The following is a 27,784-nucleotide window of genomic DNA, read 5'->3' on the forward strand; positions in this document are numbered from 1 at the left end:
GAATGGAATGAGTGAAAGTGTTTTAAGAGTGAGGGGATGGGAGATGAGCTTGTGGCTAGAAAATGAATGAGAGAGGACTTGTTTTATTTGAGAAATTGCCATTTGGGAAGAGGGATAAAGGGATAGGGATGTTATGTAATAGGGCTAAAGGGATAAAGGGATAAGGGGATAGGGAAAGAGTTTAGAGTTGTAGTAATAGGTGATATGAGGAACAATGAGTGTTTAGGGTTTTAGGCAGAAAAAGGGAGAATTTTAGGGTTTGCACTTGCCATAGGAAAATTTAGCTTAGAAGTTAAATTTCAAAACAATCAATGTAGTATGGAGGACCACTTACTTGTATGTAGGTAGGAGAGGGAAAATTTGAAGTTTCCTAGAGTTTATAGGGCTTTCTAGCCCTCCTGCTCAATGCGCAGCGCCACCTTAGAGGCGCAGCGTAGTGTAAAATTACACTGCAGAAATTACCAGACGCACAGTGTTGGGCCTCAATGCGTAATGCCAAGTTCTCAACGTGCAGTGCCAACCCTGCCTGCCTAAAAGCCCAACGCAAGTCTACCAATGCACAGTGCCACTCCTCTAGATGCCTAGTGCCAACTCCCCTTCGCCCAAAACTCACTCAACCTAGCCTCTTCTTCTCAATTTTAGACTCCTTGCTTGCCAAATGAGAATAATAAACTTGAAAATGAAATGTTAGAGCTTAAATAGGAGTAGATTTTGATTTTTCACTTAAAAAACCCACTTTCTAATGTTTCTTGACCTTTCTCAAAACTCTCTTTTATGTCTTTTCTTCTTTGTCTCTTTCAGGTGGATAATGCTCAACTTGAACTGATTTTTGCAGTGTTTCTTTGTCTTGCAACAAGGAGAGATGCTCTAGTGCAGATGGGATCATTTATTACATATAGTGACTTAAAATTACATAAAAAATACAAATTAACTCAAAATACTCTGTTTTCACCTCAAAAACATGTTTTTGAGGTGAAAATTACATTAGGTTAAAAGATAATGATATAGTGACTATGACCTACAAGCCATCATGCTTGACTTATTTATCATCCTCATACCCTTGCTAACCTTTATTACATTTTTAAATCATGCTCTTGACCTTGATGATGAAATCCTAAGACCTAATGAAAACCCTAATGAAAACATGCCCTATGACCTAATGAAAGCATGATTGCAAATTGACCATGAAACCATGACTGAAGACAACCTGAAGAAGGGTCAACAAGTATACTCTATGAGGGAAAAATTAGGTTTTTTGAATAGAAGACAACCATCAGTGGATTAGTTTTACATGACTTAATGAAATAATGTAAAAATTCAGTATGGGACCCCTAAAATAAAAATGCAAAGAGAAATTTTGATCCCTGATGGAAGTATGCAGATACTGACACTAACATTGGCCTTATTGGGGATGGTACCTCCTTGGAGGTGTCAAGAACATAATAGACCAAGTGCCTTATCCAATGGGCAATATGGTCAAACAAAAGAGTGAAAAATGACTCAATACAAACTGGAAACTGACTCACAACTGACTCTAAACTTGATTATAAACCAAATCAACCAAACCTGACACAAATCATTCAAAATTCATAGACTTCATTTCAGGCCCCAAGCTCGAATGACAATGTATTTTAAGCCTTGCAAGGATAACAAAACTAGTATATACAATGAAGGTGAAGTAACTTCAGGTAACAACCTCAAAAATAGTAGTGCTTTAAGAGCCTACCATTCACTAGCCCTCCTGAACATTCCTAACCATCCATTTCCTAAATGCATTTTGTCCCCGATAGGCTGAGATTTTATATGAGCCTTTCCATAAATTGTCAAACTTACCATGCTTTCCCTTTTCCTCATTCTGTGCATCCCACCATAGCACTACATCTTCCAGCTGAAACTTTTTTGCCTTGGTTTTGCGGTCATAAATTTTCTTTATCTTCTCTTACAATCGGAAAGTGTTTTGGGAAACCTCTTCTCTTGTTTGCTAAAGGTGAATCATTTGATCAATTCTGCGTTGAATATCATCCTCTTTGCTACCAGCTTCCTGTAATAATCTCATGACCGGGACTGCAAGTGATGTAGGAAATACTGTATCAATACCATAAACCAACTCAAAAGGTGACATGCCTATTGATTTCTTGTTGCTCACTTTGTCAGCCCGCAAGGCATTAACAAGCTTACGATGCCAATTCTTCTTGTTTGCCTCCAACATTTTCTTGATAATGTTCACCGTGGACTTATTTGATGACTCAACCAACCCATTACCCTATGGGTAGTATGTCATGGAATGACCCAATGTAATATTGTACTTGTTCAAAACTTGACCATCTTCTTGGACTTAAATGCTACTGCATTATCTGTTATAATCTCGTGAGGGCAAGCAAAACGAGAGAAGATATTAGATTTTAAAAATTGGATAATTACCATGTTCGTGGCTTGCCTTGTCGAAATGGCCTCAATCCACTTGGTGAAGTAATCGGTAGCTTTCAAAATCCATGTGTTGTGTTGATGATGTGGGATGGATTTCCCCTATGAAATCAAGTTCCCACTACTAGAAAGGTGCATTTACTTCAATTGGCTTTAGAGGAAGAGGAAGAAACTTCCTTTTTCCTTGAAAAACTTGGCATTCATGGCAGCCCATCACTGTCTTATATAAATCTGAAAATAAAGTCGGCCAATAATATCCTGCTCTCAACATTTTGTTAGCTATTGTTTTCCAAAAAAATGGCTGCCACAATCACCTCTATCAAAATCATTCATTACCTACTGAGCTTCATCTTTAACCAAATAATTAAGTAGAACTCCTCTCAAATCTTTCCAATAGAGAGCACTATTTAAAGTGCAGAATTTTGCAGACTTTAGTTTTAGTTACCTACCTTTAGTTCTAGACATTCCAAGAGGTGGCAAAAGATGCTGAAGAACATAAACTATATCAGAATACCAAGGTGATTTGAGAAACATTTCTGATACTTGAATGAGTGAGACACCATCTTCGTCCTTTGACATTGCTGCAATAAGATTTATGTCTAGAACATGCAAATTTGATTCAGCCATCAGTTTTACCAAGCCTTGTCCTTTGATCAGTTTGGTAGGTTTAATCTCAAGATCATACTCCAACATTGCTGCTATCCACTTATGTCTTCTTCCCTTTGGATCAGTTTGCATGAGAACATCCTTAACTGCTGTGTTAGGAACAGATGCTATAATATGTGAATGCAAAATGTATACTCTCAAATCCTTCAATGCTTTTATAAGAGCCAGTGCTTGCTTTTCAATGATATTGTAACACAAGGTAGAATCTCAAATCTCCCTACTGAAAAAAGCAATGGGTTGCTCCACCTGATCCCTCTTTTGCATCAATACTGCAGCCATGGTGTGCTCAGATGCAAATGAAAATATAATAAAATCATAAGTATAATCAAGACTAATCAAGACTGGGGCTGTGGTTAAATAAAACTTTACCAAGTTGAATGATTTCATGGCATCCTTGGTCCATTTCACAGTGCTGTCCTTTTTCAACATATTAGTTATTTCACGTAAATGCTCAGCTAAATTTGGTATAAATTTGCATAAGAAATTCATCATACAATTGAAAGCTTGAATCTCCTTTTGTTGTGTGGAAATTTTATATGCTGGATTGCCTCCACCCTTGAAGGATCAATGAAAATACCATATTTAGAAATTATATGAGTAAGAAGCTTACCCTCGTCCATGGCAAAAAGACTCTTTCTCGGGTTTAGAGAAATCCCAAACTTCCTACATTTCAAAAAGGCAATCCTTAAGTGGTGCAAATGTTCATCATTAGAACCAAAAAATACCATCAAATCATCTAAATAAACTACCAAGAAGACATCCTTCTCATTAGTAAAAGCTGTGTCCATCGCTCGCTGAAAAGTGGTTCCGGCATTCTTCAACCCAAACGGAATTTTGGCATACTGAAAAGTTCCCCAAGGTGTTGTGAAGGCAGTTTTGTCTTCGTCTTTTTCATGCACCAAGATCTGATTATAGCCTGAGTAACCATCTAGTAGTGACATCTGTGATACTCCAACTACTCTTTGCAGAATATTGTCCATCTTAGGAAGAGGGTAATTATCCTTTAAGGATACTTTGTTGAGGTTCTGGAAATCTATGGACAACCTTATCTCTCCAGTCTTCTTTCGTACCTAGACCAAATTTGAAATCCAATCAGAAAATCTAATTGGAACAATGATGCTAGCTTTAAACAGTCTATTTACCTCTTTCTCGATGGATGGCAACAACTTTGGATTGATTCTTCTCAACTTCTGTCTAAAAGGTTTTTGATTCGGCTTGATAGGAATAGTATGTTGAATGATATCCTTGTCATACACTTTCAAATCTGAATAATCCCAAGAAAAAACATCAGAAAATTCATAAAGTAATCTAACATACTTAACCTTTACTTCAGGAGACAATGCCTTTGATAACTTTACAAGCTTGGGCTTGTCTGTTGTTCCAAGATTTACATCTTCAACTCCTTTGTCCGTAGGAACTAACGTCAATTTTCTTGCCACACCATCATGATCAAAAAGCTCCTCTAAAGGTATAAGACCTCTAGGAATGATATTGTCCTTCAACTATAAAACCTCCATCTAATTTACCTCAATCTCCTGTTCATCAGAATCACAAACATCATCAATGGAAGCATTCTTAAACTTTCCTTCATTCTGCAAAAAGGAATTAATTTCATTATCATCCCAAAACACTTGCCAATACCTCAAATTATCAGGAACAACAGGCCTATGTTTGACATGAATTTCAAATTTGTTGCTAGAATTCATTAGAATCTTCAAATTGCTAGCTGCAGTGGCGAGTGAATCTTTAATGATGTTTCGAGTTTGAAGTACTATTGTCAAGGTATATTCTAGAAACATCCTCAAAATATCCAGAACTACATTTCTGTAGGCTCTCATCCACGGATGTTTTGCTTGATATTCTCCTTTTACTTGTTTAATCACCAGCTCTAAATCTCCATAAACAAAAATCCTTTTTGCATCCAGTTTCTTCAAAATTTTAAGACCTGTAATCAAAGCCTCATACTCCGCTTCATTATTAGAGCAATCAAAAGCTAACTTGTAGGAACATACTCTAACATTGCTTGGGACTTTGGCTGGCTAGAAGGTAGGGCTTCAAATCCAAATTCCAATACCAGCACCATCCTTACCCATAGCGCCATCGAAGCCCATGCTCCAAAGGCTGGCCTCATCTTCTAGATGTTGAAATTTTGTCTCTTTCTCTACCTTAACTTTGCTAATTACTTCATTTTTCTGCTCTTCACTGACCTCTTGTTGATGTGTAGGCTGCTCAGAAGAACTTGCTATTTTTTCTTTTCCTTGATTAAGAACTACTCTAAAATTCTCAGAAATTTCTAGTACATCATCTACCTCTACAAGCTGAATATCTACATCATTCAATCCACTATCAGAGTACAAAACAAACGACTCTAAATCAGTATGTACATCATTTATCAGATGATTCATAGGCTTCTCTTTACTAGTGATCATATACTTCATTTTATTTTCTTGGTACAATTTCCTCAATTGACCGAAAACAGGGATGGTAGCATAAGAGAAGTCAAGTTGTAAAGTACCTTTGAGTTTAGCACCCCATGATCTAGATAAGAGCATACCAAACCGAGGCGGTATATCAGGAACTAGCACATCCATCAAGATATTTTGGCTCGGATTTGATCTCAAGAAACCATCAAATCTTTGATGAGACCAATGCAATGAACTCTACCAGAGTCAAAGGAGTACCAATCATGATATTTATGTGTGATATCCAGGCCCAACATTTTCATAATGGCTTTAGGCATCAAATTGTGCGAAGCTCTGTAATCTAACATAACATTATGGAGAATGTACTCATGCAATCTAAGACTCAGATAAAAGGGAGGAACTTCACTATATTTAGGTTGACCTTCTATAGCTAGACCAGAAATGAGTTCAGGATGATCATCCTCGACATTCACCATGTTTGACAAAGGATCTATTTGTAATATTCTAGATACATGGTGTTTATAATTACTATTCTTAACAAGCTCAGTCAAAGGAATGAACACTTTTAATTTAGCAATTTCACATTCTAACTTAAAGGATGAAACTTTTTCTACCCCTTTGACACCAATGTCCTTCTTATTTGCTTGCTATTTCACTGCGCTATCTTTTTGTTGATTGTTATTCTCATTTGCAGTGTTACTTATTGATGGTACCTTGCTGGGATTCAGATCAGCAAGCTCTTTTCCTTTCTTCTGAGTGTTTGAGGAATCATTCTTGGATTGCACATCCTTTCTTTTCTAAATGGGATTGACTGGTACATCTCTTCTCCTTAAAGAGTACTACCTCTACTGTGCAGTCAAAGCATTCATATAACCACACTGATAATCATCAGATTTAGCCTCCAAAACCACATCATTTGCTAAGATGTAATCCTCATCCCTTTGAATGTCTGGAACTTCTGTGTATTTTTCATCTTCAGTCAGAAACATAGGCATACCATCAGTAGTGAAAAAGTGATTTGTTTCAATTAGCAGATCTTCATCATCTTCTTCTTCTATTCCTTGAACATAATTCTGTTGTAAGGGAGTTCTAATCTACTATTGTTTGTGTTGGTTGCTCTGGTGCCGTTTGTTCTCTCTGCTTGATTCAAAATTGGGGCTGCTGCTGTCGTCTAAAATTTGGATTCCGGATTGCTGCTTTAGGTCTATTTGTGATGGTTAACCAGTCAACCATTCTCTCCACTATTTGAATCAATGTATCCATATTTACATCTAAATTAGATGCTTCTTCTTTTATGGTCACTCTTTTCTCATATCTCATTCTTTCTCTTTTGGCTAGCAAGTCTGCTTCTTCACTCACAACATTCTTTTGCATGTCTTCTAGTGTGGTAGGATCACGTTCCCGTAACTGATATACCATATCAGCATCGAAACTATCTAGAAACTTAAGCAAAGCCAATCCTTCCAGTGGTTTAATGTTGGTAGGAATAGCATTGTATACTGCATCAAACCTCACACAATAGTATTTCACACTCTCGCCAACATTTCCCTTGATATTCTCATACTCGGACAAAATCTGAAGTGGATTGTTATTCACCTCCCACTGATCTAGGAATTTCCTATGGAGGATTGTTAAAGTGGTGATAGAAGCTACTGGTAAAGCTTTAAACCATTTTTGAACTTCACCTCCAAAGATTTGTATAAACAATCTCATCGTCACATCTTCAATTTCTACTTCATGGAAGTCAAATAAATCATTCACTTTATCAACATGTTGCTGAGCTGTAATGGTTTGAGTGGCATCAAAGAAAGGTAATTTGGTTTGATATCAGTGAGCATGGAACCAAGATTCTGAGGTAAAACAAAGGGTGCATACCAGGCAGCCATAACTTGAGGTGGAGGTGGTGGATTTAAAGCAAGGTTTGAGCTACTAGGAGTTGATACAGTAGTTGATGGAGAACTAGGAGTAATAGGTGATTGACGGGGAACAATAGGTTGATATTGAAGTCAAGGTATAAATGGAGGTGTGGAGTGAATTTCAGAGGTTGAAGGGAATAATGATGAACTAAGGGTAGTAGACACAGGTTCATAAAGCTCAGGGATCTTAGCAGTAGTGAGGGATGATTGAGGGGAATTTAAATATACTCATCAATTGACCGGTTTTCCTTTTGGACTTCAAGATCTGAAATAAACTCTAGATCTAGAACTATGTCATCAAGTACACTTTTAGACCTGGTTCTAAATAGGAAAATATCCAACGACACATCAAACAGTAGGTCTTCTAGAAACAACCACTCATCAGGGCATGAATCTACTTTTACTGAAGGTGTGCGACTGACTGAAATTTCTTGTCTTTTGAGTCTTCTCGAAATAAGATTGGGATTATCCACTACTGGGGCAGGATTTGTATCTAGATTGGCTCTAGTGTACTTTCTCGAAGCCAGTGTGCTCAAATTTCGAAGTTTTATATATTGCTTTACAACTTTCCAATTTAGCCTAGTAAATTCTAAAAGTCATCATCCATAAGATTAGGAATTCAAATGAAAGATACTACCAGGGTGATTAGTCTTTCATTCCCCAGTGGAGTTTCCACTATGTTATCACTTTGATTTAACCTCAGGCTGAAAGAAGGCAATGACAGGGTAACCACAAACCACGCTTAACCAAGTAGCTAGCCCTACTAGGCTGGGAGAGGGCTCTCTCCATAAGGATCTTAGCCAATATGACTGGATCAGGTGAAGGATATTAGGCTAGGTATAGTAGCATAAAGTTTTGATTGGATTTTGAAGGGGTTTTGTTAGATCAGGAGAAGGTGGATAGTTTAGGTCTAGGGAATTAGGTCATAGTTGCAGGGTGTTCAATGGGGCAAGGTAGGCATAAGGTTTAGCACTCTAGGGCTTGATGGGGTGAGATGTTTTAGACTAGTGAGAAGCTAAGAGGAGCATGTGAAAACCATGGATCCTTCCTAGACTACATAAAACATGAAATGGTGAATGTTTTCCCAAAGCATAGCACTGATATAATGAATTCTACCTATCAACTTGAAAGCATTCACTTAGAAGCAATGAAATAATTAGTGAAGTACACAAAACACATTAACATATGATCAAAAAATAAGAAACTATACTAAAACTCCATACCACATGGATCCCATAAAAATAGCTGCAATACTTATTAATCTCCTGCTAAACTGCTTATAAAAAGATGTACAATCAAGGTCTGAGCATCCAGCTGAGTCCAACCCTTTACAATGAGAAATAAGAAGAAGATATAGACATGAATTCAACCTCCTCCCATCCTCAGGGGTCGAATCCCTAATATGAGGAGCTAATCTAACCAACACTAAACAAGAAACGGGAATATAGGAATCTCAACAACTTACCTCTAAAACTGAAAAACTAATTCATTTGAGGTCAAACTGACTTTTAAAGCGATGAATCTACCCTCTACCACTAGTTATCCATCATATTTACATGAAAAATCATCATTTACAAAATTAAAACATCCTCCATGAGAGAGAATCCATGAACACAGTCAAAAACTGGAAAAATAGGCATCCTGTGCAAAATCTACCCTACGCACAGCGCCACTGGCCCAACGCGCAGTGCCACTTTCAGGTCCCTTTTGGAGGCCTTCCCAACATCAAAATTGAGCTCATGATATCTCATTACAAATATATTCAAGTCTAATTTCTAAAACATCTATAACATTTGAATTTGAAGCTCATTTGGCCCCACAAAACTTGATTCTCCCAATACTACTTCTATGTGTCCAAAACGTGGTAGAAAGGTAATTTTTAGGGTGTTTTTTGACCTTTTTGTGGACCAGTTCCACCCCAAAAACATTGAAAATACATTGGGTGCATTTCCTTATCACTCTAAATCCAAATTCAAACCATTTCTCCATTGGGTGCCCCTAGGAAAAGCACAGCACCAGGTAGTTTTCTTGTGTGTAGAATTTCAAAATTTGCAAAGGACAAAAATCGCTTCAAACTTGCCCAAAATTGGTACAAAGCACCGTCATCAAGTGTCCTGATGAGGCAAGGAAGATTTAGCATGAAACCTAAGCCTATCCTCCTCATTTTTTCCTTTCCAAGTCCGCCTTAGCCTAGCCTTTATCTTCTTGACCCTCATGTTGCAAATCTTGCTTCGAGTCCTATAATGGTAGGCCGTGTGCCTGATCCTCTAATTATCTCTATTGGCCTTCTCCAACAACTTATCAAGGTGAAAATTGACTCTCTCAAGCCAAGTCTCTCTATCATCTTCAACCTCCTTCTCAATAGGAGTCAAAGTGACTTGTGCCTCTTTGCCACTTTGTCGTTTTACCTTGTGCAGTTCCAGCTCCATGAGGACTTGTTAGTCACTCAACTGCTTGTTTTCTTGTTTCAAATATGTGATAACATACTTGGCCCTCTCCAAATTGTCCATCAGAGCTTGTACTTGAGCCTCCTTTCGTTATATGATGATGTCTTTTATTGTTTCTTCATCGTTAGCCTCTAAGTCAATTATTTCCACTCCATGGTGAGTATAATGCTGCTCTGGCTCATCATGCTCTGTGAAGTCAAAGTATCTTTCCTCCTCATCATCAAAACTCTCCTTCGGCATATTTTCCTTCCCTTTGTGTAGTTGTTAAAGTTTTACCTACCATGCTGATGAAGAAGGCAAAGCCCCTTCCACATCCTGTGGACCTAGCATTTGCCTATGGGTTGATGAAGAAGGCAAGGTCCCTTCCACATCCTGTGGAAAAAACACTTGCCTATTGGCTGCAAACAATATACATGTGCCCCTATGATATGTCATGAAGGTCCTGGACACCTCAGTAGTTCTAATCTCTTGGGCCTCCTCATCTGTTTTCACCTGAGAACTACTAGAAGGTCCCCCTGCATATTGAGACATTTGTGGAGGAATTTGAGGATGCTTGAAGATGTCATGAGTGATAAATGTCTCCCAAGAGATTTTGAGGAGGCTAAGATGATGAAGCACAATCATCTTGATCAGGGAATAGTGATAAAGACTACTCATCTACTAAGGGTATAGCTTCTTCTGGACAAAATGAGCCATCTTCTCCATATTCCTGAACAAGAAATAAGGGAGGTTTAACATTCTCACCCTGGTAAAATGCATGGGGAGCCTGATGTGATAGGTGTACAACCTTGAAAATCTACTCTCACAAGTGAAATACTTCATGATGATTTTCATCATGGGGACATAATCGTCTTCAAGAAATCTGAAAGGAAAAAGTCTCTTCACCTCATTTCTATATCGAGGTTTGATATAAGGCTCGTAGTAGTGTTCATGCAGGTCCTAGGCCTTATACCACTTCTCCCCTACATTTGGAATCCTGGTTGCATCTAAAATGATGGAGGGTGAGACTGTGAATGTTACCCCAACAAGAGTCACCTCGTTGTCCTGAAGTTGAGCTACAAAAAGTCTAGTGAGCTCAGGGTGATATTGAACTCTCTCTACCTACTCACAGAACTCATAGCAAGCGAGATATCTGAAACATGTGACAGCCAACTAAGGGGCCTGCAATTATCTAAGTTTTGATGCTTCTTCTATGATAATCTTGCCTCCCTTGTGTGGTTTTCTCTGTCGCCTAGCTCTATCTGCTGAGGTGTCACTGCCTGTGTTTTCCTCCTCCTCATAGTCTCGCTCCTTTCTGTCCATCTTTGCAAGGATTGAGGTTGTATGAACGAAATGTGTGAAAGTATCTTAGGAGTGGGGTGATGGGATATGAGCTTGTGCCTAGAAAATCAATGAGGTAGTAGGAATCATAAAATGATAGAGACAACTTGGTTTGTTTGAGAAATTACCCTTTGGGAAGAGGGATAAAGGGATAGGGATGATATGGAATAGGGATAAAGGGATAAGGGGATAGGTAAATAGGGATAGAAAATGATTTTAGAGTTGTAGTGATTGGTGATAGGAGGAACAATGAGGTTTATGGTTTTAGGCATAAAAAAGGAGAATTTTAGGGTTTAGGCACTTGCCATAGGAAAATTAGATTAGAAGTTAAATTTCAAACGAATAAATGTAGTATGGAGGACCACTTACTTTTATGCAAGTAGGAGAGGGAAAATTTGAAGTTTCTTGGAGTTTAGAGGGCTTTCTGGCCCTCCTGCTCAATGCACAGTGTCGGCGCACAGACGCACACTGCCACCATAGAAGCGCAACACAGTATAAAATTACACCATTGAAATTCCTAGACGTGTAGTGCCGGGCCTCAATGTGAAGCGCCAACCCTGCCTTCTTGAAAGCGCGACGCTAGTTTGCCAATGCGCAATGCCACTCCTCCACTGCTCCAGACACACAGTGCCACCCTCCAGAAGCGCAGTGCCAACTCTCCTTCGCCCAAAACTCACTCAACCTTGCCTCTTCTTCTCACTTTTGGACTCCTTGCTTACCAAATGAGAATAACGAACTTGAAAATGAAATGTGAGAGCTTAAATAGGAGTAGGTTTTGATTTTTCACTTCAAAAACCCACTTTCTAATGTTTCTTGACCTTTCTCAAAACTCTGTTTTTATGCCTTTTCTTCTTTTTCTCTTTCAGGTGGATAATGCTCAACTTGAACTGATTTTTGCAGTGTTTCTTTGTCTTGCAACAAGGAGAGATGATCTGGTGTAGCTTGGATCATTTATTACATATAGTGACTTAAAATTACATAACAAATACAAATTAACTCAAAACACTTTGTTTTCACCTCAAAAACATTTTTTTGAGGTGAAATTACATTAGGTTAAAAGTTAATGATATAGTGACTATGACCTACAAGCCATCATGCTTGACTTATTTATCGTCCTCATACCCTTGTTGACCTTTATTACATTTTTAAATCATGCTCTTGACCTTGGTGATGAAACCCTAAGACCTAATGAATAATGAAAACATGCCCTATGACGTAATGAAAGCATGATTGCAAATTGACCATGAAACCATGATTGAAGACAACATGAAGAATGGTCAGCAAGTATACTCTATGACGGAAAAATTAGGTTTTCTAAAAAGAAGACAACCATTAGTGGATCAGTTTGACATGACCTAATGAAATAACGTAAAAATTCAGTATGGGACCCCTAAAATGAAAATGCAAAGAGAAAATTTTGATCCCTGATGGAAGTATGCAGATACTGACACTAACGACGGCAACTAAAAAGACCCTGCCACCAAAGTCCTTTGGTATTCTAAATATACTGTACAAGAAAAATGGCAAAGAACTCTCTTCAAATTCATGTAGGTAACAAAATTTTCTGGGTAACAAACATCACTCATACCCACTTGCTTGCTAGGCATAAATTCCAAGGGTCTGTGAGTTTCAAAATGGAAGACATCATCAACCTTAAGTATTTTATCCAAAAATGAGTAATAAGCAAGAAATCCATGGTGTGGACTTCCTGACTTAGCGAAAATAAGCCTCATTTGATCGCCTTCATATATAAAAGTTGGTTACACTCCAATGAAAACATTTCAAATTTTTTTTACATATACATGCAGGTTCTCCCCATGAGAATGAAGGTTCTCTAGAGGCTTGCCCCAATTTTCTTCCAAATCCTTAGCATAAGATGTTAGTTGTTGGTACTCTCTCACATTCATTTTCTAAGAAATATTAAGATTTGGGATGTTGAACTTAACTTCTTTGGCATGAATTGTGTCTTCAATCAGTGCTTCAGAAGTATCTGGAAAACCTTCTACATTTTATCCATCTGTCTTTAGTTCCTATAATACACTGAAAATTGAAGGGAATACATTGAGGTAGGATGCAATGCCAACATTCCCTTTGTCAGTTGGGAAGATAAATACAAATATGGCTATTTTCTGTTCCTCCTGCATACATGTAAGTAATATACGATTAAAATGCCAAGATAATCATCATAAGTACTTAATGATTTCAACTTACTATCATGCCCATTATCAACAATTTTCCCACATACATTTTTAGCAATGTCCAAAAACAAGCTGGACTTCATATGATTCTGATGATGATGTATTGTTAAACATCCTATGTAATGAACATATTGCTCAATTATATCCAATGCAACTATCATCTTACCATATGCATTATGAGCCCCTTGATTTTTGATAATGGTTATTAGGTGGGACAAAGCTTTCTTCTTTCGCACCATCACAACAAAGCAAATGAAAGATTTCGTATTAGTTGACTACTCACATGCTCATCTTATGAAAAGATTCTCAGACTATATGATCAAGAAAAACACGAAAATGCACCCGTCTCAGAAAAAAACAAGAGTAAGGAGGAATTTCTTTAACACTAGCCCTGACCATTCAAATTTCCAAAGTCAACATACAAAAGCAACTAATTTTTTCATCTCAAAACTAACAAGACTTCTATCATAACACTTGTATAATTATTAATTGTGAGTTCCTTGATGAGTATGTATTATCTATGAATTTTGGTTGTTCCTGTGGGCATCCATATAAGTGAATGTATGACCTTGAGTTCGCCAAAGCCAAATGTTCTATGAGACCACGAAATAAAAATGTCTTCAGATGACTCAGAAAACTATTTTACATTATTCACTTTTTTCCTAGGTTTAATGATTCATATGCTATCAAACCAATATAACTTCAATTTGCATATGATTTCAATGTGGTTTTCCCAAATAACCATGATTAATGCATGTCATGTCAATTCACATCAATTATGCCACCTGGTGTTACATGGGCATGAAAATTGTGACCAATATTTTACATTCGAACAACCAAGCACATGCTCCTGGGGTCTTTGTCAATTTCTTTGGCCATTATGGCAGGTTATTGAGGAAAAGTATCTTAATGTAATATTTTTATCACCCATGCTCGGTTGAATACATACTCTCTTGGGTATGCCAGTGTCATACATGTTTCTCATCTTGAAACAGATATAGATTCCAGGAACCAAGGGCATTCTCCTGGGGTATTTTCCTATTTTCTTCTTGGCCATTATTACAAATTATTCAGAAAATGCACCTTAATGTGAACATTGTATCACTTATGCTCGATTAGTTACATGATATCTTGGGTATGCTAGTGTCACACATTTCTCATCTCAAACAAATACATCTTCGGTCTAATGCTTTCACAGATTCACACATGATACTTAGATTATAAATTATCTACCATTGATGAGCAAGTCTAAAGCATGAGATTTTTTGAACCTAGATTTCATTATATAAAGAGAAAGTTGACAAAATAAAATTAAATAAATTCAGTCAACTCATTGCTAGCCAATAATAGAGTTACAATATTTGAATATCTGGCCAGGATCGTAGAAGGGGATGATAATGATGAAAGTTGTTTGACCTCTCGAGTTAGTTTTCAACTAGAAAATCTTCGAGCTGAAATGTAGCCCATATATATTAGGAACCTACATTCTAACTATGGCTTTGGAGGATTTCCTTGGCCACTTAAGATTTTTTATCATTGCAGTATAGGTGGCGAGAGTCACTGTCCAAATTGGCCCCCATGAAAGGATTCTATATTCGAGAGAAGAAAAAAAACATGGTCTCTGCAACACATCATAAGAGATTATAAAAGCAAGGATTGAAAAAGCACGAGAGTTTCGAAGAAACCCCGTAAGATACACGAACCTAGGAAAAACTACAAATTGAAAGAAAGACATTCTAGTGGTTGAATTCAAAACTAAATGTAGGTGGGCATACCTACAATAAATACTTAGGAGCCGATTTTCTCTTTTATAATTGTATTTTAAGCTCGAGGCTCAATTATAAGTGGGTGCATATTAGGCATCATCCATGTTGAGTGCTTATGACTTTTGGACCAATGACAACCATAGAGAAATAAAATTGGATATTGAACTATTGATGTGGATTATCCATTAATCATTTTAGGCATTGATTCTAAAATCACAAAACCTTCAAGAAGAAATACCTTTTGTATAAATCTCACATATGAAATCTACTTTCAGTTTATAGATTCTACTCTCTTCCCATACTCTACATTCTAAGAGGTTTGGAATTGTTGCACAGATGTAATTGTGACGCTCATATTTCCAAAAATGATATCAAGTACTAAAAATACAATATTGCTTCAATTAACAACATTACCATGCCATGTAACAAAAAATATCAAGACTTACATACCACGTAACTATATCTTGGGATGTTAATTATTGAAAAAATACAAAAACTAGCAGGTATACAATTCCCAAGTTATAGTTTTGTGATATGGAAATATTTACATTTAGTTTTTAATATCCTTTAAGAACTAGAAGCTCTATAGTAAATCTCCTCTTTGAATCAAACTAAAAACTTAATTTAATGAGAGATTGATCTGAATGTTGGGTTATGTGGCTTAAACTTGTGGTTATTGCTTGAAGTCAGGTTCTTTCGCTTAGACTCATGGATTTGTTGCTTGAAATTGGATTTTTTGGGATTAATCACATGGAGCTGGAGTTTGAAGTCAAAATTATGTGGCTTGAACGCCCAAGTTCTGTAGTTTGAAACACAGATTTGTGGTTCGATGAGAACCCATGAGGTTGTCCAAAATTGGTCTGTAGAGAAAATGCACTTGAAAAGCTAGCGAGGTTACCCTTCTATGGCTTAGTGCTTGTCCTGCAGTTTGAACCATACAACAGAAGATTTGAAGTTTGATAGAAGGAGAAGATAAAGTGGTGGCTCAAGTCCGACATTAGGAAGGAGGTCAAGACTGTAGTAGGCTCAAAACTGATACCATAAGTAGAATAAGGTCCAAAACCTTATAATGAAGATAACTCACTTAAAGTCTATGATCTCAGGTTAGGGTAGTTGATTTTGTGGAATTTAGACCTGGAGCTATTTGTGGGTTCATAGTTTTTGTCTATTGCGGAGCTATAGTTGTTGAATTGGATTGCGTGTTGATAACACTACATTGATGTGTTTGTATGTTGTTGAAAAATATATTGTTCTCTTAAGATTATTGTATTTTTGTTTTTGCAAAGGAGTTGAACTACTAAATGACACCTTATTTTATGTATCAGTAAAAGAGGAAAAGAAAGATTAATGATTGTATTAAACTTAGCTACTATAGTAGAGAAAGAAAGTTAATTGCTATAGAAAACCCTAGGGAAGAATTACCCTAGCACATTATACATTTAACTGAATTATTGGATTTTTTTTCATTTCAGATAGATATTTAATCGATGTCGACAATTTGATATTTCGTTGAAACTAAGGAAAATAATATTTGGGTCATGGAAACCAAGCTGCTCAGATTTATCGCTCCAAGGATGGTTATGCATTGATCCAGAGAGAGAAAGTGAGGTTAAGGAGTTCTGGTCACCTGTGAACAAAAACAGAGCTCAATCATTCTTTGAAAAAATCAATTTTGTGAAGAGATTCATACGTGAGTTCACTAGTAGTGCAGAGCCGATTGATTCACTTTTGAAGGAGGGAAAATAATTTGAGCGAATGGAAGAATATGTATAATATTTTAGAAGCATTCATAAAGCTACTTCATTTGCACCTATTTTAGGTAATCCAACTTTGAATGGAGACTTTGGGATTTACACTTTCAATTCTCACGACATTCTAGATGTCATTTTTGTGAAGAAATGTGTTGGCCATGAATTTTCCTATATCATTTATGAGTGATCCATTGAAGAATTATGAGCTAAAGTATATTTTTACTATTTAATCTTCCAAAAAAGCAGAGAAATTTAAAGACTTAGAAAAAATAAAATACCTTTACATTTCAACAAAGCTCCAGTAGGAGTAGCAGGGCTCAGATCTACTATTCCAATTAGTGCTAAGCTATTCAATGCATGGATATTTTTCCAATATGTCATTAGAGACCTATTCCTCTAGTAATCCTTTCCTTATCAACCACCAGTAGATGACTTATTTACATCATCGCAACCGTTCCAACTCTTTTAGTTGCACCTCCTTGATTTGGCTGAAGAGAGAGTAGAGAGTAGAAATATAACAATGAGTTGGATTTAAGAGAGTGAAAGAGATGGACATATTCATGAAAACTCTTGCCTCCTATTTGAGTCTAAAGCTTATGGTCTGCAAAGACCCAGTATGCCTCCATAACAGGTATAAACCCTAGGACAACTAACTGATTCAGACCGTTTACATCGATTAGTGCATAGGTGGAGGGAGTAGCTTGGGTTCATCAGCTTTGGGTTCTTCAAGTGAAACTCAATCTTGATCTCCAAGCTCGCTTGGTATCCTGGAAGATAGGTAATAAACTTCACTTACATGGCATGAGCGAAGCCATCCATTCAGGTGAAGGTATTTATTGCTTGTCCACATTGGGCAAGGCATGAAAACCACTCGACACCATGAAAAAAAGAAAGGATGCACGCAAGAAGTTAAGGCAAGCAAGCAAGCCCTAAAGGGAGGGGAGGAAGAGGCATAGATTTTCTAGGCTTTCAACAGTGAATATATTGTTAGTGGGCTAGGATGTTATAATTGGGAAGAATGAAGTTCTCGCATTTCAAAGAGAGACATGTCTTTCTTCCTCAATTATTTATATATTTCATTATGCAGTCAAATAATTGAGCATGGCCAAAATCTTTCCCATTTCTTTGACAATTGGTGTAGAAGAACAAGTTCTTTTGAGACAACATTTGTGCAGACATGATCTATATGACTGGAGGTATTGGTGTAGAAGCTGTCATACTAACTCAAAAAATCCATTTTATGCTCAGAAAATAAGCCCCAATTCGTTGTAATGTCCCTGACCTTTCTATAGCTAAAAGAAGTAGTGGATGTAAAGAGAGAAATATATGTCTCAGAAGGTCTTTTTCCAGAGTGCTAGGCCATAAATTTATTATCGGTTTTGGCATTGGATAAAAATATGGAATCTTCTTTCGCAGTCTGCTTTACCTCTACCAAGAAAACTCCTTGGCTAGGGCACTGTGGAAATTTCTATATGTGTAAAATCTTCCTCCAAGCTTGCTCTGAATAGCCTCGCTTCATAATATATTTGGGTCTACTATTATATTTCTTCTTATCTTGTTACAACTATATGGGTAACATGTGGTTTCAGAGTAATGTTGTGTAGAGCAAAAACTATCCTCCTTTTTCAATGTTGCAGTATTCCTCCCCTTTGTTTTTTTTCCACACGATATTTTCTCTGACGTTGGACTTCAGATTAAACCCAAAACTAGAAACACATTCTCAAACACATTTGTCAAGATTTTTGAGGTGAACTTCAAATACTTGGTGATACCTAGCATATTGTATCCATTGTAGCGCACTTGAGGCAAAGTCGGTCCTCCTCCAACTTGTCCCAAAAGATCTAAACATAAAAAGAAAAGGGGTTTTTATAAGCCCATCTTGTAGGCTTAAATCTCTATTAAGTGCGCCAAAATTTCCCTAAATTCTTAAGGAAAACACTATTTTTTTTTTTTTTTGTTTTGGGTTGGGTTTAGTTAAAAGTTGTTGGGCCAGAATTTAAATTTCATTTTTTTTTTTAGAATATTTATATTTTCAATAATTAATATATATTTTTTATTATAAAATTAAAATTTTTTATTTTTTATTTGTTTTGGGTTGTGTTTAGTTAAATGTTGTTTGGCAAGAATTTAATTTTCATTTTATTTTTTTAGAATATTTGGATTTTCAATAATTAATCCAATTTCCATTTTTATTTTATTTTAGAATATTTAGATTTTCAATAATTAATACATTTTTTATATTATAAAATTAAAAATATTTATTTTTTCTTTGTTTTGGGGTGGGAATTTAATTTTCATTTTTTCTTAAATATTTGGATTTTCAATAATTAATCCATTTTTTATATTTTAAAATGAAAATATTTAATTAATTAAAAATCGGTTTAGTTTGTGTTTTCAAATTAAAAGTATTTTTAATATTTATCAAGAAAATCAAAGTTTCCCTTGGATGGACTATATTTCTGATATTGTTTAATGTTCATGCATTTGAAGGATATTGTTTATTGTGTTTAGTGTTCAAGTTAATGTAATAGAATGAAGAATGATTAACCTCTTAGGAGCACAAGAGACCATGATTATGTTACATCAATGATGAGAAATGTTATTAGAATACGCTAAAAGAGATCAAACAATATGAAAACAAATTAGAAGGTTAGGCCTCCTTACTCACCTACAATTTCTTTATCATCCTAGAAAATATAACAAAGGTATTCACATATCCACACATACATATAACAAAAGGAAATGAGAAGAATGAGGGAAAATATAAATCTAACTAGGATATAAACTAGCAATTGCACCATGAGGTGCAAAGGAATGCCAATAGGAGGAGATAGGAATGTGTAAGGAAATAATCTATCATGTTATGGCTTTCCTTTGCTCTTGTTAACTTAGTCTTTGTGACTTACTCTTACTTGTTTTTTGCATGTGGTTTTCTCCTTTCTCCAACTCATCATGTGGCATATTTATAGGTGCACTCCCCCTTATTTATTATTGGTAATGTCTCTTTTTTCAAGCTGAGATCAAGCCATTTCATCATGCCTCTTAATGAGGAACCAAATTTTGTGTGGGGTTCCCCATCCAACATCTTGAAAATGTGTGCACTTGCTCAATATCTTGTGATATGTATTGAGCCAAATTTCCATTGTGTGCTTTTACCATTCTAGTGTACCTATGATATGTTGTGTTCATTCCTTTTCCATGCACTCAGGTCAACAAAAACAATCTAAACCCTTTGGAAATGCATCAATGCCATGCAGCCTATGAGTTGCACACAACTATGATATGTTGGGCTTGTTACATTCACTATGCATGCCACCCAAAAATTTCAACTCATCCATGTGGACCGTGTGCCTGTTTAAATACTCATATACTAACCAGCACACCCACTTAAGTAATAAAGTGCACCAAATCCTTCTCATGACTCATCCATGAAATTCGTGCATACAAAATTCCTCTTGCTTGCTCACATAACCAAGATGATATTGATGTTTTTGTTTTCTATATTTAATCAAAATAACACCGGCTTGCCTAACGTTCAAGGATTTCCTTTTATTTTGTTGTCCTATAGAAACACCAAATGACCTTGCTTGATATCTTTCTTTTTAATATGCTAATTTTGTCATTCCTTTTACTATCATAAGTTGATTTCTTGATGACGAAATGTGCTTTTCCTTCAATTGTTTTATCTAGTGAACTTGTTGTTTCTTATCTATGTCAATATTTTATCTATGGACAAAATATACCTTCACGACAGTAGTATAAAATTTCAGGGAAACTATTATTTCTTGGCCATACACTAACTTGAAAGGAGTATGACCAATTTCTATTTAGTATGCTATTCTATACACATGTACTATTTCTTTCATTTATCATCCTAGTTATCTTAGTAAATTACACATATCTTCATTATTTGGCTATGCAATGCTTTGTTGAATGACTCAACCACTTCATTAGTTTGTGGATAATAAGCTTTAAAAAAATTATGGTCAATCAAATACTTCCTCCACTATACTTTGATCCTTTCGATAACAAAATGTGTTCCTTGATCACTAATAATGGTAAAGATAAAACGAAATCTTGTGACTATGGTTTCATAAATAAATTTCTTAGAACTTTTTGTTTGGTACACAATTTTGCTATTTTAGCTTTTGCTCATTTACTAAGCTATTTGACAATAATGATTATGTATTTTTATTTTCTCCCTTTTGCTCATTGTGTGAATGGTTCAACAAAATTGATTTCCAATATTTCAAAAGGTTTTATCAAATTTTAAGGCATGCCAATGCCCCATAATGTTGAACCCATTCACTAGCAAATGTGGCATTTACCTACATAGTTTTGATAGTCAGAGTGTAATTTTGGCCACCAAACACCATCGTGAAGAGAATATCTTGGGTCATTTTATTCACTACATAGTGTCATCATGCCAACCATGCATGTGCTTCATTCATTATCCATTTCCTTTGACATTCTGTAACACATAAATGAAGGACATCATCTAGCCCCAGCTTATATAAATACACACTCGTTAATGTCAATGGTGAAAATTTCATTTCTAAGGCCTTATTTTTATTTTATATTTTATGGAATTTCTTTAGGTTCCTTCCCATCCACTAATAATTACACATTTTCCCATTTTAGAAACTTCCCATTTGCATCTCAAGTGTCACTTGAGAGAATGTCGGCACAAGACACCAAGACTCCTATACATATTTTCTATAATTAAGCTTTGGCATCGTGTATGACATCAAATCCATGAAGGGAGAAATTGGGAATTGCGTATTTTTTTGCCACATTATTTTTCATAGAGTTTAATAGAAACGATCCATCACAATCTTGTAGTAACACACATTGTTGAATTCAGTAAATTTCTAATACTAATAACCAACAATTTTTTGTTTGGAATTACTTTTCATTTCGAGACTCATTCCCATAATCATCCATTAGCTTATCCACATCATTCCAAAAAAGAGTCTCAACCAAAACTCCATCTTTAGTAAACCACCTAGTAACACTCTTGGTAAACTCGACAGGTCAATTGGTCGCAATAGATTTGGGGTCAGTACTAGATATACATAATATGTGCAAGTTAGAAAAAAGACAAGATTTGAAGAAACTGCCAAACTTGTGCTACTAAATGATTTAGGGGAGGATATGTGAAGAGAATAATGATCTTCTCCTTTGTATAAACTATAAAGTTATTGCAACAACCCATTGAAGATAACATACAATATAATGCAACGAATAAGAAAAAAAAAAATTAGGAACTTCTTGGGATAAGACTAAGCTGCCATGGCAATGTCGATGATGATGACACCTATCACCATTTTTACATTACTCAATGCCACATTCTCTAAATACCCTCGACTAAATAGTAACTTGGAAGTCATTTCATCAAGGAGATGCTTGATGGCATTTCGATCATTGAGATTAGCCTTCTTCAATGGGAAAGGAGCCGTGGATTTGTCTGTTGCAAAATCCTTCGTTGTCATTGTTCTTCCACTACTGAGATTTGCTTGCTTGCTTGATATTGTTAGATCAGTGTGATGAATTATTTTGCATTTCCAACTTGATAATGACTATAACCATGACTATAAGACCATATTTCTGTGTTAAAATATGTATGACCATATTTGGTGGAGCTAATACAGATGGTGTCGATGTTGTTGAATTGGAGGAGGAGGTAAGTCACTAGATTGTGACCTTTCTTGCACCCTATTATTCTTGCCTCAAAGGACCAGGGAAGCAGAAGAGCTTCAAAATAGTCTCTTATACAAACGATCAAAAAATTAGGAGAACTTAAAGAGGTTTTTTTTGGAGGTCAGGTAAATTGAAGCTTTTACAAATATTGAAAACATTGTCATGCCCCAGCGGATCACGGGTAAGGGTATTATATGCGAATAAATCCATGAACGATTGAATCTAGCAGGGTGATTGATTTTAGCGTACTTTGTGTAAATAAGAACCTTATGTTGCTTTAGTGCCCGCTTGGATACAAAAAACATGATTGGGATGTTCTACGCTTAACAAAACTCGATCACGTGGTAAATCACAGGGAGAATGGGATGCAAATTTTCAATTCCACCCGATAGTTTTTAATTGGTCCACCTATCAAATTTTAGTTAGCCAAAGGATGAAAATGAAGGTCTCTAATTGGCTAGGTGAATAGTGTCTTCTCACCCAAACCATGTAGAGAAAATTCCTATCAGCGCAGATATGTCTTTGGTAATTGGTAGAAGGATATCAATATCACACCTCACAGATATAATTGAAGCATTCCTTTGAGGTGATGATTTAAGAAGAGGATCAAACAAAGTGTGACAAAAGTATGATTCTCAACACTTATATAAGCATGTGAGTGCATCATGCCAAAATAGGCTTGAATATAATCCTTTTATTTCCTACAGGTTTTGGAAATAAAATGAAACTCATTGTTATAGGTTGGGCATCTATGAAAACCATTATAAAGTGTCTTACTATGATAGACTATCAAATTTTTGTGTCGTGTGGAACTGCATCAACGACATGAATGATTGGCTCATAGGGTCCATGTTCTATAGCCATTCATTGACAAAATGTACTTCCTTGATGGGATAGAAGTGAAAACTAATAGTTGCAAAGGACAAGAGCTCAATTATCCTACTATGGAAAAGAAAGATAATGTAGTATACAAGGTGGTGAATAATTTCATACCCTACTTCTTGAAATACCATTATATCATCTTTAATGTTCCACACCCAACACTCAAATAACTACTTCTTCAGCAGGATTTAGGTGAGAGAAGGGAAAACTAGATGACTGGATTACATGAATATGATCTTGACATCAAACCGGTTCACATCATGAAAGGTCATGGTCTTTGTAAGCTAGCAGCGGAAGTGGTTAATGCAAAAGAGGAAGAATAAGAGCTCATGGGCTGGGAGAAAGAAATCGAAATGTACAATGTTGAGAAAGCCTCTCCCACTTCCAATAGAAAATCTTGGTACAGAGATGTGCATTGGTACCTTGAGCATGGCACTGTACCCTCTCATTTTTCTATGTGGAAGAAGATGGCACTTCAACTCAAAGAATTACTATACCAGTTGGTGCATGGGGTGCTATACCAAAAGCATCGTAATGGGATATTTATCAGGTGTCTCGAGGCACAATATTCAAATAAGGTTTTACGCTATCTCCCTAACCAACCAGCCAAGGGACACTTCGCTAGTAACACTACATAACACAAGGTCATGGGGGACAGTGTCTACTGACCTACATTATTTAATGATGCTCATGCCTATGCACAAAAGTGTCCGGTCTGTCAAAGGTGCACTGATAGAAATTGGAATTCAGTAGCCCCATTGTAGCATGTCGCAATGGAAGAACCATTCCAACAGTGGGGCTTGGATATAATAGGGGAAATTTTCCCTCATTCATCAATGAAACATCACTCTATTTTGACCGCTACAGATTATTTTACGCAGTGGATAGATACAATTCCATTGAAATAAGTGAATTATCAGAGACGTCATTAGATTTCTGCAATAGAATATCATTACCAGGTTTGGCGTTCCTATGTCACTTATTTTTGAAAATGCAATATACTTTTCTTCATTAAATCTTTATGATTTTACATTCAAAAATGACATTGTTTTGAAGCATTCCTCTAACTATTATCCACAGGGGAATGGTCTTACCGAATCGACAAATAAGAACCTCATTCCTATCATCAAAAGTACCAGTTTCTCTGAGCAACAAAACTACCACTCCGCTTTGGTGAATGCTTTATGGGCCGCCTGAGTCACACCTAAACTTTTCCTGAATACTTCCCATTACTTCTTGGTGTATGGAAAGGAAGTCATCCTCTTGGAAAATATCTACTTTCTTGTTCTCCAGTTGTCCCAAGAATCCCATGGCAAGTTGTGTCTCTTAGTTCAGCCTAGGATGGACACTTTACACAAGTAACATGAAGAAAGGTTGAAAGAAAAAGAGAATTTTCACTCCATCAGAATCATATCAAGATATGGTTCGATAGAAATTCTGCAGGGAAGACTAGCTTCAATGTGGGTGACTTAGTCCTGAAGTGGGACAAATCCCATGAGGAAAAAATTACAGCCTTTGAATCCCTTATCACTTGTAAGTTCAGATTCTTGAAGTGACACAATTAAAATGACTAATTTGTATTCTTGTAGTACTTTTAAATAGTCGTATTTTTGTTCCTAAACTAAATTAGTCATTCATGCTAGTAATTTTTAGTCGCATTACTTATTATCTAGTCGTATATTTCAACCCGAGACTAAATTAGTTGTTTATGTTAGTCGTTTTTAGTTGGGTCACTTAAGATTGCTCATTTCTAGTAGTATTTCACTTGGAAAAGTTGTGGTGACTAACGTTTTTAGTTACCTGGTCACTAATTTCATCATTTTCTACTAGTGAATGCACTCGTGCGTTAATAAATACAATGCACTACCGTGTTAATCTTTGAAGAAATAAAAGCCCTTGTGTTGTCATCTCCTTAAAAGGCACTAGTCATGCAAATATATGTCGTCATGATGCTTTTATATAGAATAATGCACTAGTGCATTTTTTATGTTATAGACGCATTAATGTTGTGAATGATATTTTCTCTTTTTTTGGAAACATCAACATGTGACATTGCAATTATTATAATTTTTAAATCTATTATTTATCAAAAAATCAATATATATCTTATAACAATATTCATATAAATCATATTTTTATTAGTGCATTTGTATATGATGTTTGGATTAATTTGTTATATTATCATATTTCACATCTCTTCATTATAATATTTAATCATCCATATATTTAATGAGTGGTGTAACATTTCACAATGGCATTGCATAACACAATCGAATAAATTAAAATGTATTTTATTATATATCAATAAGAGTCTCTTTCTCATACAAAATGATACTTTTATTGGTAACCCCTTGGTTTTCAATTGGGACGCTATGTCCATTGCATTAAACAAAATATCTGATTTTCATAGACAATGATTTCAAAAAATACAACAGGTTTCACTGATATCAAAATAGATCATTATTTTCTGTTGGAACAATTGTTATTGATTGAGTTATTTACATGACTTGTGTTATTTGGAGGAATGTTTTTTTTATTACATAAATTGTTTTCGCCTTCTTGATCATGTTCCATATGAAAAAGTAAAAATAAAGTGTAATGAGTGTATCTACATTGGTGAGAATAATGAAATTTGAAATAAATAATATACATCGATGTAAATAGAATAACAATGTACCATAGCAAGAAGTGACTCATAAACTGTGGACATGGTTTCAAAAACCATGTCTCATACCTTGTTGCAACAAGTCTCCTACTAGTGTAGCTCCAAACTTTCTTTCCTCCATGTTTTAAACCCCATTATAATTCATAGATTTTAAATAAATGATTTTTTTGTTCTATTAATTATAAACTCAAAGAAGTAAAGCAACATAGATACCTACAAATTCCACAATTAATTTTTTATGCCAAAATATACTCACAACCCTTATTTAACACAATGTCAATCAATTCTTCTAATGACTCTTCTTTGTATGTTACCACCTATTTGAACACATTCAAGGATGGTTGTTGTAAAATAAATTAAAATATACAAGAATGAAACCCTCAGTTCTTATAAGGAAATACTAAAAATTATTCACAAAATTTGAAATCAACTATTTTCTTCCATGCCGTCCTTTTTTATGTGTTGAATGAGTTCCATCCCATCTTATTTTCTACAAGAAAATACTTGAAAATTAATATTTAATTGTATTTTTTTTTATTTTTAATATTTACAAAATAAATCATGATTACATACATTTGAAGCATGTTGTTGTTGAGACGACTCCTTCTTTGATGCAATTATGTCTATTTCTTTGACCATATCCTTATACACTTTTTCAATATTCCTACAAGAATGTTTGATGTATCAACGCATTGAGCATTTGGGATTTTCTTAATCTTCCCACAAAAATCAATAAACTTTTTTAATAATAATATATGAAAATTAAGTATAACAAAATCAATCTTAATCAACGAATGGTTTGTAGTAATATATACATATAATTCTATAAAATCATTTTATATAATTAGGAATATTACCTTTTGAATGACTCTTTTTTGTTGATGTATGTTTTTTCTATTGTAACTCTGACATATCTCATTAACCATTGCTCTGGAAACACTTCTTGTAGTTTAGATATAATTTGATTCTTAGAATCATTTGATTTATTTTTGTACTGTAAGTAGAAAGTATGTCTATACGTTTGTTCCACTCGATCCCTCATAGTTCTATAAAACATTGTCCCCATTTCATAAACCTCTAGAACCACTCCAGATGACCTAAGGACCAATTCATTATCATTTACATGTTCTATAATTTGTCTTATCTTAGAACAAAATTGATATTTTCTTTTGTTGTTGCTCCCTATAGAAAATTAAACATATATAAATTAACACATTGTTTGAAACATGTTATTTAATATTCTTAAGTATATTATTAATGAAAATTAAAAAAAAAACATATTGAATAATATTTTTTCATTCATGTGATTCATCATTCTGTAATTTTTCTATCAAGTTATTACACTCTTCTACACCTAAATTAGAAATAATCTTATCAAACTTATTCATTTTGTGGCTCTGCATAACACACAATAACCAATACATATTAGTTAAACTTACATATAGTTAAAACATATTATTTTTGTAAAGAATCTACAAAGAACTTGCCTTCTCTAATTTTTTTGATGTTCCATCATTGTGTTAATCAATATTTTTGTTACTTGAGACCTTATGAATTTTTTTTATCAATATGCAACCTGTACCATTCAATATAGAAGCCATTAAATATATTTTACAAATAAATCAA

General features: G+C 35.3%; 1 pseudogene; it reads right to left on the reverse strand.

The window, feature by feature from the left end:
* Positions 1 to 21,816: 21,816 nt before the first annotated feature.
* LOC149202846 (signal peptidase complex subunit 2 pseudogene) lies at positions 21,817 to 22,403 on the reverse strand (annotated as a pseudogene).
* Between the last annotated feature and the right edge of the window lie 5,381 nt (positions 22,404 to 27,784).

The sequence above is a fragment of the Pinus tabuliformis genome, chromosome 2_1 (assembly GCF_031772625.1).
Source record: "Pinus tabuliformis cultivar Carrire ecotype Pingquan chromosome 2_1, CPIR1, whole genome shotgun sequence".
In the NCBI taxonomy this organism is placed as follows: Eukaryota; Viridiplantae; Streptophyta; class Pinopsida; order Pinales; family Pinaceae; genus Pinus; species Pinus tabuliformis.